At 41.7% G+C, this 16,266-nt stretch overlaps 1 protein-coding gene across 2 annotated transcripts in view; it reads right to left on the reverse strand.

Moving 5' to 3' along the window:
- The window catches only part of large2 (LARGE xylosyl- and glucuronyltransferase 2), a 104,736-nt gene that overhangs the window by 39,824 nt on the left and 48,646 nt on the right, over nucleotides 1-16,266 (reverse strand). Inside the window, exon 1 of one of the 2 annotated variants that reach the window (XM_080030876.1) lies at nucleotides 612-812. The exons of the other annotated variant lie outside the window; for it this stretch is intronic. The gene's annotated coding sequence lies outside the window, so the exon portion shown is untranslated. Of the gene's footprint in view, nucleotides 1-611; nucleotides 813-16,266 lie in introns of those variants that run through there. 2 annotated transcript variants of the gene reach the window in all.

The following is a 16,266-nucleotide window of genomic DNA, read 5'->3' on the forward strand; positions in this document are numbered from 1 at the left end:
TAGGTAATATAATTTTGTATTGACTTGAATGCAGAAATCTAAGTGACACAATTCTCAAAAACTGTCAAATAAAATCTAAAGTATCTGCATGGGTACAAACTACCGGAGGCTCGGTAAACATCACAACACACATCAATGAAAAGAACCCCACCTCCTATCAGTACATTAAAGCTGGTGTCGTAGGTGTAAAGATGCCTTGTAATAACATCTCAAAAGACAAACAGATAAAACGTGGCGGTCGCTTGAGAGATGAAATAGAAAAGCTTTGATGAACAGACACTTGACAAGAGGAGATCAACAATCTGCACAACAAAAGAAGTTCTGAACACACACACACACACACACACACACACACACACACACACACACACACACACACACACACACACACACACACACACACACACACACACACACACACACACACACACACACACACACACACACACACACACACACACACACACACACACACACACACACACACACACCTTTTTTACAGTCTTCTTCCGCTTGCTTTTTGTTTTCAAATCAAACTAATAGATGAACAAGAACATGGAACGCATGAATGCAAAAAAAGAGTGACCAGGTAACCAGCAGCAGTGACCTACCTGGATACTTCCTTTGCCTTGCTCAGATTGAGATCCTGTACACGCGGGTTTACAAACAAGTCCAAGTCCCACAGAGGGATCTTCCACTTCATCCCCTGCCCCCTGCCTCCTTTTACCCTAAAGCTCTGTTTGCAAAAGCTCACCAGCTCATACAATAAAATCCAGAGGGCCTTTTTGCTTCCTCACTGCAGACTTATGTCCCAATCCCTCCACCTCTGTCGCCGTTTGCATGGCCTCCTTTCCTTCCCTGGTGCATGCTGCTCTCCTCCCACTGCTGCTCCTGCTCCTCCTCCTCCCCGTGCACAAACATGCCATAAATCGCCTCCACCTCCGGAGAGGGGAACGGCTCTGATTTCAGCCCCCTCTCCTCTCCTCTCCTCTGCTCCCCGGGCTTTCACTGAAACGAGTTCAGCGCCCGTCAAGACAGATGGGAGGAGAAAGGTGGAAAGAGGAGAAAGAACGGGGCAGAAAGGAGTGGTGTCACCTTACATACACTCAGGAATAATAGAGAAGAGCTTTGTGAGTTTTTTTTTGAACAGTGGAATTTTGTCCAAGTTTTTTTTTTTTTTTTTTTTTGCAGGAAGGGCTTAGCAGAAGAAGCGTTTGAGGATGTGTATTTCTTTTCACAGCATTGTTCAGGTTCACCCAGTACCCTCCCATCACTTGCAGCATTGTCAAAAATGACAGGAAATAAGTCTAGTTCAACACATTATTCAAGCAGCCTGACGTGTTTATAGTTAGTGAGGGGGTGAGTTATTCATATTTTGGTGTTGTTTGTTTAAGCCAAGGCAGTCGGAAGTCCATCTGTGCTGGCAGTTGGTACAGAGCAGTTAACTTAATGTTTTTCAGAGTTGTTATTTCTGTTAATCAAATGTACAAAACATGTACTGCTACAAACATCTCACATGCACTTGTCAAGATGTCCCTTTGCTGATTATGGATGTAACTTATTTGTCTGGCTCTGGTAAGAACGACAATATCCCTATTCTTAATCCTGCAATACAATGCTCCCGCTGGGCAGTTGTTTTTTCCAATTGGGTAAACATCGGTTAATGAGCATAACTGGTTAAACACCACAACTGTTAGAATAACTGAAAAAAAGCTATGGGCAACGATTCAGACCGGGCTTATATGTATCTCAAATTTGCCACCATAAGCAAACAAGTCATACATATCCCAGTAGGACTGTTTCTGAATGTGATAAAGTAGGTAATAATGCATTTCCTTACTTGTGAATTTTATTTTGCATTTGTAATACAAAGGTTGTGGAGTTGTGCATCACACATCACACAGTTACACCTTCAATATTGTTTAACTTCAGATCAATGCCTGAAAACGGACACACCTGGATTATTTGGATTTTTTAATTTGGAAATTTTCATAGACATATTTTGAACACCTACGAAAACAGTGGAACACAATTTCCTGCTAGAGCTCAACACTTTCATCATCAAACCAAAAACATTTTTTGAAGTTGTGTTCAGGAACATTACTTTTTGGTGGTTGAAAAGCAACAGCAAAATGCATGTCATTTAACTTCAAGGACACCAGGGTAAAACAGTTACTTATCTAAATTAAAACCAGGATTAAATGCTGGAGATAGATTAAACGTTCTGGTTTAATATATAACCTGCCCAGGGAACCGGCCCCTTTTGGTGTTGAATATTTCTTGTTGTTACTTGCACACTTGACTTGGTATTGACACAGTTAAATGAGACCGGGAGTATGTGTGCAGGTATTTACTTGTAGTTTTGTATTTAATTCCATTTCGCATTGAGTTCATCCAAGCTAATCCCCTGTTTTTTTTCTGGGCCTGGAGGCAGGAAGGTGAATTCATTATTAACAAATGTTTCATGAGGGAGTAAGCGCGCTGTAATTACAGAGTACACAGACCTACAGTGTTTGGCGGTGTTGAGGTGGAGAAGCAGTCAGAGCGGGCTGCATGCCTGAGCTGACGAAACACTGCTGATAGATGCTTCATTAAGGACAGATCAGTGGGGTGAATCAGCAGGGAGGCTGGGAACCTTCCTACAGTTCGCTAGCTCGTATTTCTTTCCCCGGAAACGACTGGCACTACATGGGTAGACGTAGCCTCGGGGGGAACTCTACACCGCACAATGATGAGCAATGCCAGAAACCACTGTAATCACCTTCTGTAAAGCCAACTGTGTGCAGAGGCCCTGGGCAAGTTCGACCTAGTTCCTCACTCTTTTTTTTTTGTTGCAGGATTTTCCAGGTTATCTTCAATGACACTGGTTGGCATTGCAGACACAGGCTGTGTTCAGAAAGCCATACTAACGTCCTACTCATACTCATTTTGAAGTCAATTTGAGTATGTGACGGTTGTGTATGCGAGTTTGGGTAGGCGAGAAATTCCCGGATTTTGGGTATGGATCGATTGGATACTTTTCCTACTCAACCGCCCCACAATGCATTGCGTCTTTTCAAACCTAGTCTCCCTCCCGATATTGTATTTCCCTAATCAACCATGGCTGCGATCAGACCCGACCCGACACAATAGCGTGCATGCCCGCACAAAAACAACAACAACACGGCCTGGCTGTGACAGGGGACCATGGCTGGCATAGATCAACACCGGTGCTTCGCTGTACTTGTCGTGAAAGTCCCCCGGACATAGCCGTCATGTTTGGATTCATAATATGAGGCGTTAGCCTGCCGCACACAACCGGGTGAGTTAACTAATGCTATACGCCGCTAACTTGGTTTATCGGCTAAAGCACAGCCGCACATATTCACTGAATTAACCAGGAAGTCCATTCTCCTGGTTTACTCTCCCCACGTCTTCTATTCCCGAGCTGCTGTCATACAGCACCGGCAGCCTGCAATACATTTTCCTCCTCGGTGTCTCTCTGTGTACTGTTCTCCGACCGTGCCAATGTATGTGACGTCGGGTCAAGCCCTACGCTGATTGGCCAACGCGGCTAATCGTCACGCGTAGCAGCGTAAAAAGTTAAATGTTTTAACTCTGCGCGTAGCTGTGTAGGCGCGTTAGGTGCGTATATACGCGGCTCATACGTACGCTCATCAGTGTTGCTTTAGCGCGAGTCACGCATCCACGCGCCATGTACGTGCGTAAACCAATGGTTCCCTATGGAAAAATTGACAATCCTGACATATTAAATGGTTGTCTGTCTATGGACATGCATTCAAGCACACACACCATGAGGACATTGACAGATGTACTACTGGAGAATCAAAGATCATAGGCTGCAAACTCCTCGGACTCGACTCCCCACAATGGAAGACTTCACTGGAGCTTCTTCCCCAAAACAATGCTGTTGATTTACACACAGAAGTCAATTTAACTGCATGATATGTCATCATATGTAGTGGGGTAATGTATGCTTTTCTTTTTTGCACGTATGCCCTTTATGTTTGCATTGGTGTTGTACGTGGTGTCATGTGACAGCGACTCCTTACGTACTGAAATTGATTCCACTACCCTAGCCATGTGGAAATAATAGAAATGAACTTACTTACTAAGTATCTTCAATCAAACACAACAGTAAGACTGGAGCAGGGTTTAAAGCTATGTCAGGTGATATTTAACAGTTCTCTTAAAGTAAAAAAAAATTGACACTGAAGGTATCCACTAACGTGCTATATGTGTGTATCACAACATGATATATCTTCTTCCTCTGAGCCATAGAGCTCCATTAAAACAGTGAATCAGTCCATCACACTGTTTCACTGGGTGACATGTTCCTTCATCACCATAAACACACACACACGCACACACACACACACACACACACACACACACACACACACACACACACACACACACACACACACACACACACACACACACACACACACACACACACACACACACACACACACACACACACACACACACACACACACACACACACACACACACACACACACACACACACACACACACACACACACACACACACACACACACACACACAAGTTTATTTTGACTCAATCCCACAAACACACTGTCCAACTGCCCCACATATTCACTAGAGCAGGGGTTCTCAACCTTCTGCAAGCTGGGCCCCCCCAAAGCTGGGTCATTGCAGTTGGGCCCCCCCACCGCCCCTGACAACACCCCCCCCCCCCCCCCCACACACACACACACACACACACACCACCCTAGATAGATAGATAGATAGATAGATAGATAGATAGATAGATAGATAGATAGATAGATAGATAGATAGATAGATAGATAGATAGATAGATAGATAGATAGATAATCTATTATTGTTATTATCACAAGGGCTAGGCCAGTGGCGCACCTTTGAGTTGAACATTGGGTTTAGGGTTGGGGTCCGGAAATTTCTTATATTTTAACGTTAAATGCATCATTCTGGTGCAGTTTAAAAGCTAATTATGAGATCGTATCAATGAGACACTGAGGAAATGTTTTTTTTTTAAATCTCCTTAGAAGAGAAGAAAATAGTAGCCTAAATAGAACATACACAGAGGTCTACAATAGGTATACCTGTTATGAAAAAGCTTCACAAAACAAAGTCTATGATTAATGGGAAACACTGCTGTCTGACAACCCAGTTCAGAGAATGTTTCAACTATTGAGTCAATCAAGATATTAACTTTAAAAAGGGACCATTTACATTTAACATTGAGGAGAACACATTAAGCACTGTCCTCTCACAGATTTTTTTTTTTTTACCATCAAACTCTTGAGTCTGAAATAGTTGGGAAATATAGCCTATAGTTTCAGGTAAGAAATCTTCCCAGCCCTTACACTTTCATTTTTGTCCGTTTTGGGAAGAAGGTTGTCTTTAATATTTGGAAAGTGGCCAGCTTTAGCTCAAAATGCTACCTGCGATTAATGTGCTGTGCAGCCTGAACGCGGAGTTAATGTGCTGTGCAGCCTGAACGCGGAGTTGTGAGTGTCTCAGTGGCGATTTCAGGAAATTTTGACTGGGGGTGGCCAAGGTGGGCCACAGAGTTAGAGTGGGGTGGCCATCGCACACCTGAATGAATAGCATGTGATGTGCTGTACAACCAATTCAAAGATGATTTATAATCCCAAATGCCCAAATCATGTTAGTATCCATTGTAATGTTTGTCAGAAAACTAAACCCCTGAAGGGGGGTCAGGGGGCATCCCCCCCAGAAGATTTTTTTGTGTTTTTAACATGTAATCTAAGCATTCTGGTGCATTCTGGCGAAGATAATAAATATTATTTCAGTTCAGATGAATAGTAAAATTAGCAAGACAACATAACTTGCTAGCAGCCAGATGCCTAACAACTGGACAGAGGGACGGATGACAACTAGCTTTTGACCAAATATCTTGCTAAAAAAATAAACCTTTATTTATGAAATTCTGCCCTAAGAACATGTTACACTTGCTAACTACAAACTTAAATTTTTTTATTCAGATTTCAAATCTGCTGGGACACGTGCCCATACATGTGCATGGGTGGCACGCATGTCACAAGCACACTTATGCTGTTTTCAAGACCTTTGCTGACCAGAGACCAGTTCTAGTGGCGACAGTCCTACCATTAATTTAGTAGTTGAAAATTGCAAACTGATCTCATATCAGTGGATTGGAGTGTTTGTGTGATGAACTTGGCAACTACCTATCAAAAAAAGTTAAAAAAGAAAAAAAATACATATCATCTCTGAACTAGTCTACATATCAAGAAAAAAAAATAAAAAATAAAAAAAATAAAAAATATTAAGATTTTTTATTTTTTTTATTTATTTTTTTCATCCCCCTCGCGCCCCCCCGGTAGAGTGTCCGCGCCCCCCCGGGGGGGCGCGCCCCACCGGTTGAGAACCACTGCACTAGAGCATCAAATGTGGATTAAACTACTGCTGAAAACAGTCACCATAAAATGCACTATTTCCTTGTGTTTGTTTAGTAAAAAAATTATATATATATAGTTTGCAGCTAAATTCAATTGCTCTTTTTTAACATAATTAAAAGTATGTATTTGTAAAGTATTGAATTTTTTAATTTTTTAATGGGACAAATGGGCTTGGAGCCGTGAGCCGTGAGCCGTAGCTAAGGAAGCAGAACATACACAATATGGTTGGTTTTGTTTTTTGATGATACTTTTACAAACAGGTTAATCAAGCTTCCCTCATCATCAAAAAAAATAGAATCCACCACGTTTATTTTTAACAGCTGGAGCTCCCACGACGCTCTGACAAAGCGTATGTGGTTAAAAAAAGAAATATCTCTCGTAACTTTCACTTTTTTTATCCAAGAAAGAAAGAAGAAACAACACTGCAGTCAGTCTGAAGCATTATTTCTCCTGAGATAAACCCTGCGCTTTAACAAACCGGGTGGACAGGTCAACAGCACCTTCAGCAATTTGCTCCAAAGAAAAAAACAACATCTTTTGGTATTGACTGCTGTCCTCTGGCTGCAAGTTGTGCTGGTGTGAGAGGATCAGGTCACCGTCCTCTAGACGACTGAACAACTTAACATCAACGCTTCCCTGCTTGTTATAGGGTTAAAGGTCAGGTTTACTAGACCACGGGGGGGGGGGGTGTTACTGCAGGTTGGTAGCACATAAACAAGAAGAGGGTGAGAAAGGTGAAGAGACAGAGGAGGCTTAAGTTTCCCTGGTGGAACATAGAGAGCGTCTGGTTGAGGAGGAGGTGGTGTCAGTGGTGGGTCATGGAGAGTGGAGAGCAGGGGTAAAGAGTTGGGTTTCCCCCTTGCACCTGCTGCACCTCCCTCTTTTCTGGGGCTTCTGATCTCTGTAGAATCTCAATCTTATCTCCTTCCCCGACACGACACGCCCTTTTGCTAAAAAAAGGAGTGTGCAGCTTCAGTTTCAGCCGGGAGGCATCAAGACAACACACAAGTATACCAGAAGTCGGACAATGTGAAGTTGTTATTTGATTTTATTTAAGCTGTTAAACAAAAGCAGATCTTCGCAAATGCACACACGGAGTGTAATTTGGATTTTCCATAAATTCCCTGGAAACCAATTGTATCCCTAACTATAACTATATTGGGCTTTATCCCTACCCTTACTTTTACTTTAACTGGCTTAAAGCTGTCTTAAACTTGAAGTTGAGCCAACCTCCAGTCGTGATCGGTCAGCTGTGCAGAGTCGGGAAAGGAGCCAGGGTCTGAACATCTCCAGCTGTTCTAACTATTTCTGTCACTTTTCATGTGCACGACTGACCAAATGTCAAACCATTAATGTCTTTGGTCGTAACACATAAACATCAGCTATAGGCAGAGAGAATTGTTGTGCTTATTTTCAATGTGTTGATCAGGCATCACTGTCATAGCCATTTAGAATCATGGTAGAGAAACTTTAGAACAAATTAAATACGTATTCAAAAAAAAAAATTATTCCTTTAAAAAGGGCAACAACATTTCAGCTACTTTAAATTCAGACAGCAAAGAATCCGTGTTTGATAGTGCAACCGAGAAGATCTCTCTCCATCTCTTTCAGTGTAAACATGTGTTGCCCTCTGGCTCTGCACTGCCCACCCACACCGACTTGTATAAATAATACGACAATATACTCGCAGTTTACAGAATCAGCACACAAGCACTAAGACACGCAGACACACATACACACACACACACACACACAAGAGCTCTTCTGTCTGTTTACCGGTGCTCCAGCTGCCTACACACTGCATTCATATACACTCACTCAAGTCCGCTTTAGGACAGAGTGGGTCAGAAGTTCTACTGAGAATCTATTATAAGCAATTGTACTCACTTGCTGTTTCCAAGCAAAAAACTGTTTATTAATGTCCTTAAGCGCACACATACTATGACAGATCTGTGGGGATTTACAGGTTTGAGTATCAATACAGATGACTCAACGAATGCCTGGCCAGTTGCAGGAAATTGAACAGAACACAAAACGTATTTTCATGCACAAAATGGACATGTTATTACGCTTGAGATTTTTCAGAGAAAAATAACAGCTGTTATTGATCCTGAATTTAGACTATTAGATGGATAGATGGATAGATGGATAGATGGATAGATGGATAGATGGATAGATGGATAGATGGATAGATGGATAGATGGATAGATGGATAGATGGATAGATGGATAGATAGATAGATACTGGTTTGTGTGGACAGAGGCTTTACAATAAAATGACAGACTGCGTAACTCCAACCTGTGGTTAAGCTGAAGCCGAAACTCAGCAGAGGGTCTGCAGGCAACACAACTACCAGCTGCTATGTGACTGACCCAGACTCAAGATATCAAGCTCCTTATGAGCCTGCAGGGATGCTCTGTCTGTCTCTGCTGCCCACACAATAATAACTTCCCTCAATGTATACTGACAAAGACAATCTCTCATCACACAAAAGTCATGGATATATTTCAAGATCGTTGGATGACCAAGTCAGATGGATTGTTATGCCTTCTGGCTTTGTTGATGTTGTTCTCCGCTTGAAAAGAGGCTGGGTAGTCCTGTTGCTGTGGAGACACATTTGATGCAATTCAAATGTGTGAAATGTATTCCGTTTTGGTGCACAACTGCTGCCAATATCATCCTTATCGGCTGGTTCTAACAGTACTATGAAACGTAATGATGCTCACACTGAAATAATAAAACAGAAGATACAACATCTGAGGTGTCTTCTTGTGGATTATCGGAAACACATTTATCACACACAAAAAATATGTATCTCCACTAGATTATTTTCAGATAAAAGTGCTTGTTTGAAAAATGTCTTGGTTGGATGACATTGCAACTAAGATTGAGATTACATGTTTTTTTAAAGGAGAAGTAAGTGATATTTTTTTGTTAATACGTGTTAAATCTCTCTATATTCATAAAGCAATCACTTAAACAGTATGCACGGTTCGTAACCCAGCTCTCCCAGTCTTTCAGCTTTGCAGTAATTGCCACTTAACATGTTGAGTATCCTGCTCGTTTTATCCAATCAGGAGACAGAGCGCTATAAAGAGGCAGTTTTCTGTGCCCGTGAACAATGACTTGCTGCTCTCTATCGCGGCACTATCTGATGAACACGGCTGTGTGTTCATGTGGTGGTGACGTAGGGACGAAGGAGGGGACTGCTCACTGCAGTCACTGACAGGAAGTTAGCTATAAGGACCATATCACTTACTTCTCCTTTAACAGACCTCTGTTTTTAGTGACTGTAAATAAATAAAAAGAACATCAGCCACTACTGTAAATTCCTGATGTAGTTCGGAAAAAAACAGCCACACAATAAAAAGTGCCCGAATTGTTGTCCTCCATCCACTTCCGTACCTGTGAGCAGAACATTTTCGAATTGGGTCATGATCATGCGGTGAACCAAGCTGGGACAATTCAAAAATGTCAACTGTGTGAGTTTATTATGGATCATATCTGTGTCACATCTCTCAGGAGCTACAGATCCATCCAAACCCACTGAAACACAGTCAGAGTCTGGCCATTGACACATGCTGCCACTGCTGGGTTAGCCCCCTCTGCAGACTCTCCTCCTCCCTCTACTATTAATAAGCTGCCCTCTGTGGATCTCTGTGCTGTCACGGCTGTCAGTCATCAGCGCTAACAGGACCAGACAGCAGCGATGACACGCTCTGCATAGAACACACACACACACACACACACACACACACACACACACACACACACACACACACACACACACACACACACACACACACACACACACACACACACACACACACACACACACACACACACACACACACACACACACACACACACACACACACACACACACACACACACACACACACACACAAGGTCTGGCACAGCATGCTGTCTGAAGTGAAAGCCACACAAGTCACACAAACATGCATAAAACCACAATGTTCACATGCTATGTGTGAAGTTCTGGCTCTTTTTTTATAGCAAAATCACAAAACCAGCAAAGCATGTCAGTTTGTGTGTAATAGACTTGAGTCCTCCCTTATGTTCCCAGGTCGTTTGAGTTAATAGTACTGCACAGTGAAACACCTGAGCAATATGGACACAGCTTTCAGTTGGCAAACAACAACACTGGATCACAGCCAACATATGGTGAGGAGTGGGACTCATGCAGCCCGTCACTGCTACTGAGTTACACTTCTATTCAGACTGACCATCTATTCATGTGTTGTATTTCAACCCAATTTGCCATTCAGTTGTTCTAATTAACATATGTTCTGTTTATGTTGTAAGTGTTTATCAATAAGATGTTGTTTGAGAAGAATCAACCGAATGGCAAAGTTTTTTTTTTCCAGGTTCAGCAAACAGCTCCTCCTGACCCACAGCTTGTGCCATCCCTTCACTAAAGCTCAGTTCAGCCCATACATACTGAAACACCTAATTGTGTTTTAACGTTTACACTCTCTGGAGGCCATTTGGGAAAAGCTCTGTTTTTGAGTGAGGACAACGGCAGCTTAGTATGAACAGAAGGCTTAAACGGAAGACATTATGCATAATATTGATGGATTACCTCAGCAGGTGCTCAAACACTGCATTTGTTAAAGTTCCAAGTGACAGCGCCCTCTAACAGCCAGAGAAATGAGGATCAGGTCCAGTCTGCAGCTTTTGGAAAAACGTGTTTAGGTAGTTGGTCAATTCTGCCTATATCACTCATGATGAGTGGAAAATTCTGACAGTCGTCGGACAGCCCATAGCAGTCGGATGAGCTGAAAATAATGGCCGCTTGGAAGGTAAGAAAATTATCTAAGAACATATGATACACTTTAGAAGATGTAAAATCATGTCAAATACACGTTTTTTGTAAATGATATTATAAAAACATCCTTCTGTTATGACATGATTCTCCATTGGTCCCTGCAGGGACTTTAAGATCTCAAAGCTCGCTGTGGACTCACACCTGTTATATTGCAGAGCTATAAACACCATTCAAACTGGAGCAACAATCTCACATCTAAAAATATAACTTCATTGGTCATCCCCAGATCTTGACGGAAGACCAAGAGTTTAGCCAAGTTTGGACTCCTTGCCTTTCAACTCTGAAACAATATTAATAAAATAAACCTGTTAATACGAACTGGGTGGTACTTTCCTATATTAATGTAATGTTTTGTTTGGCACATTTTAATCCTCTCCTTCCCTTGTTCAACCTTTTTTCTACTCTTGTTTCTGTTACTTTTATTATTAATTATTTAACATAAAGGACTTTTGCAGTCGGGACACAAAATGTGCTCTAACATCAATTTTGAGGTTAAGTCAAAGTAACAGGGTCTCCTGCTGACTGGTGTAAGAGAACACATTAATATATAAGTGGACTGGACTTTATATTCTCCTGATGCACCACCATTCATATCCACAGTGTGCACTTCACAGTGCTTGCTTATTGCACTTTGATGCTGAGGAGACCTCATTGAGCTTCTGTTAATGTGCTGAGTCACATGCTGCTATTTCTGTCCAAGACACATTAACGCTGCTGTGACAGACGAAGGCTCCAACCACTGACTGCTCTGGGGTCTGCTTAGGCCACAGATGACACATTCAAACCTAAATCAGATTAATATGTATGTGATTCAGTTGACAGGAGAGAGATATCCAGTGCCTACATACATCCTGGTAGGACCGCAAAAAAAGATTCATAGATCTGTAGAATTGTTTGTTGTCTTCAGTATTTTCATAACCTTACAGTAGAGCAGCTCTTCAGTCATACCGTCTGGGATCAGATTGGAAAGTAAACAAACTACATGGAGCCCCCTTGTGTTTTATGTCTAACTGTTAGCAGGTTGTTTTGTTCCCCAAAGCAGAGAAATGATGGATGTGTTGACAAAACACAACTTTTCTGTTTTGTCTCCCAGGTGCCATATTGTCACTAACTAACCAGGAAAACTGGATTATTCTTTTATTTTCTTTAATCTCGCACCAAGTTTTTCATGTATTTGATATGGTGTCATGGTACTATTGGAAGCCTTTTAGAAAGTTGAATAGTATTGTGTAAGTTTTTTGAAGATGCTTAGCAGCACTAAATATACTCGGCCGGTGAGTCACAAAGTGCTGCGAGACATTGTGCCGATTCTTCAGTTCAAAATATCACATAGCAGAGGGCGAGAGAGAGAGCGGTAGAGAGAGAGAGAGAGAGAGAGAGAGAGAGAGAGAGAGAGAGAGAAGGGAGGGAGTGACTGTGGGGAGAGGAGAAGGTGGAGGTAAATGATTAAGTATAGTTGTGAGTTCATTTCCCCTGCGGAGCCCTGGCTCCATTTCTTTTCATCCACCAACAGAGATTCATCTCTTCGACAGCGAGAGAAGGAGGGGTGTGTATATGTATATGTGTGTGTGTGTGTGTGTGTGTGTGTGTGTGTGTGTGTGTGTGTGTGTGTGTGTGTGTGTGCGTGTGTGGCAGGTACAGTAAGGAGAAGCGGTGGCAGACATCCATAAATAAAAGCTTTTCACTGTACGAATCACATGTTGTCTCTCTCAATCTCCGTTTGTCACTTTTCCCTGCATCAATCTTTTGCCCTCATTTCTCCAGCAGTCACAACAAATGTAGTAGATGGCTTTGCAGGGGGGTGGGGGGGTTACGGGGGGACCTTATCATTTACTCTCTATGAAGAATAGGACAGCAAAGCATTGTGGGAGGAGGGTTTCGTTTAGAGCTCAAAGCGCTGCTGGCAGCAAAACGCCGAGTATGGCTCAAAGTGGAGTTGACGAGGGTGAGCAGTTGGCTAAAAAGGCAATCAGGATTTGAATACATAATTTAACTGCATTGAAGTCTAATCCTAGATATTTGGAAGTGAATAACCCAACATTGTCTGCTGCACTGTACAGGCTTTGACTATACACTGTTTGCATTTTCGATGAATCGTGATAGAGGAGCAAAAAATCCAAATGTATTTCATTTACAAGATTACAAAAAGGGATACAAGAAGAAAGCAATGTAGGACAGGTGAGAGATGAACAGCAGGTGGGTCGGCGCTTACTACAGAAAACATGTGCAAAGGATCCGTTTCCCAGATAACGGTTTCCAGTGGATTCAGATTCATAACTGCTATTTTTCATTCTTCCACGAAATGGTGTCTTTCAAACAGAGTTGATACAGCGAACAATCAATAGTATAAAACTCATGTCGCATACAGACTGCAGTGAATCTCAGCCAAACGCCGTCTCTCCAACCTGGAGAGAAATGCAAAACTCTCTTTCTCCTGAAGAAAGATTATTTTATTCATGCCGATATGATCTCTTCTAAATCCAGATAAAAGTTAAATGTCACAGTCCTTGAAAAAAGTTGTATAACTGCATCAACAAACAAGACACACACTCCAGACATACAGGCTCAGCAAAAGGTTATGATGGTATTCGCATATTGACATTAAGTGTCAGGAAAAAAACAACGTGTATGTTTTTTACAAATATATCTGCACTTGAAATAGTCCAGAGGCGACCCCTTCAATTACAGGTCATCAGAGCGTCATTCAGAAAACACACTATCAAAAATCACTGGTTCGGGCGACATGTTCAACTGCAAATTGGTTGTTTTGGATTTTTTTGCTCCAACAACTTCGGCTGCTTGGCACAGTTGGTTCTAGTAATGTTGCAACATCCCCAGATCCCACAGGTAAGTAAATTGATTTTGGCACAACCCTCAATCTAGAGGTGAAAATATAGGATTGTAGATTAAAGCCTGGTGTCATGTTCAAACAAGACTTTATTTAAAGCTTCAAACACAATAATAAGCCTTTGTTACAACAACTTTTCTGATGCAGTTAAAGGTTTCTGTAATGTTTGTGAAAGTAACAGGAAATAGATCGAGCATCCATTCAACAATGAACAACGGAGAAGTGCACAGCATAAGGATTGGTCGTCCAAAATCGCACTCTTCAAATATTTACGTGTGGTCAGTCCTTAATTTGGGGCTTTATTTCCTCTCTCAACCCTGACAGGGACTCTCATGGGAACACCAACTAATGAAACAAAAACACTCCAGTGGCCCAGGCGACACTATCAGCACATCACATGGGCTCCAACGTGAATGTGGAGGGATCAGAGGTCAGGGGATTAGGAGTGGAAGAGCCAGGCATTGTGGGTGAGTGCCCTGTGGTCATGTCCTGTCACCTCTGTCTGGAAAACTGTTGTGGGGGAGGTCACTTTTGTGTGTGCGTGTGTGTGTATGTGTGTGTGTCTCTCTCTCTGTCACCTTGTAAAAACTCATTACAAGTCCTACAGGTCATCTGCCGCCATGAGCAGAACTCATCAATCAGTCAGGGACGTCACATTTCTGCACACAGCAGGTGCAGGGTTACACTGTGAATTTAACCACAGGACCTATGCACACACACCAACACACAGACAAAAGAGTTATACTGCATGGTATGATTTAACTAGCTAAAGCTCAGCTGATCAATAGATGTTGAATTACCAATGGATAACATTACTAAACTAGAAATGCAATTCCTGAAGAAATTGCGGAGTGAATGCTGCGCTGAAGCTGATACTGATACTGAATAACCTTCACTGCTGAATGTTGATGAAGAACGAAAGATGAATACATGTGAATAAACAGAATGGTTGAATAATACAATGTATGAAAAATTTGGAATATTTGGAAGTTTGAATGGACTTTCTAGCTGAAATTATGAATTAATTTTGACCTTGAAATCTGACCTCTAAACTCATCTGAGGTCATAATTGAGTCATAATCAACATCTGTGCAAAGTTAGAAGAAAATCTGTTTAAGTCTAAAATGTTGCGTTAACCGGGATTTGAACCGCCAATCTTTGGTTCTCTACAATCATATGAGGTCATCTTTGAGTCATGATTGACATGTGTGCAAAGTTTACCTGCACTCTACATTCTCCGGCTTGGCCTTGAACCTGCAATCTACAGGTAATGAGCCCTAAGCTTTGACCACTACACTACTGCTCCATACACACAAGTAAGCGAGTAGGTAACACTAAAGAATTGATCGCACAGCAAGTGGGCGCAGCTGTGGTGATTGTAGGTACGCACACAGAGGATATATTCGAGATGCATAACTCTGAACTACTTCTTCTTACTTGCAAACCGTGTAACTGAAAAATTAAATGAAGTTACCGTGAGAACCAGAAGACATAGATGAAGATTCAGTGTCAAATTTGTTTCTTTAATGTAAACATTTTCGAGTTGAGAGCAATTTTCGTTTAGATTTTTTGTCGTGGAATGTAGAATCTCATTTAACAGGGGAGCAGATGGCACCGTCAGTTGTTTTTGGTTAGACTTTTTTCCGCTTAGAAGCTCACAGCTCCCAATATGTATGTCCATTTGGCTCCAAAGAAACATTTCTGCGACCGCAACAATAATATCTACAGTTAGAGACAAAAATCATCCACGAGGAGTTAGATTGTTGTGAGTTGACGCAATCTTAAAAATGTCTGGTGTTCTTTTTTATTCCCTCTTCTCCACTCTGGCAGTTGATGTGCACACTCTAAATATCACTCAAATTGATGTTACATGCGTCAAACATGGCTGATTAAATAGAAAACTATGTTTTTTTTTTAAGGGTTGAATTTTAACAATGAAAGACGAAAGATAGCTGAATATTTGGTCGAAGAAATGAACTTTGTAGGATGAATTATCAGTGAGCTGGAAGTGTTTGAAATCAGTGCAAAACGCTTAGCGTTTTGCCGATTTCCCCATTCTATCCGGGGGAGGAGGATTTTTGGTGTAATAAACCTTTAATTATCTCTGAAGTTATGAATT

This window comes from Ammodytes marinus (assembly GCF_949987685.1).
Source record: "Ammodytes marinus genome assembly, chromosome: 1".
Lineage (NCBI taxonomy): Eukaryota > Metazoa > Chordata > Actinopteri > Uranoscopiformes > Ammodytidae > Ammodytes > Ammodytes marinus.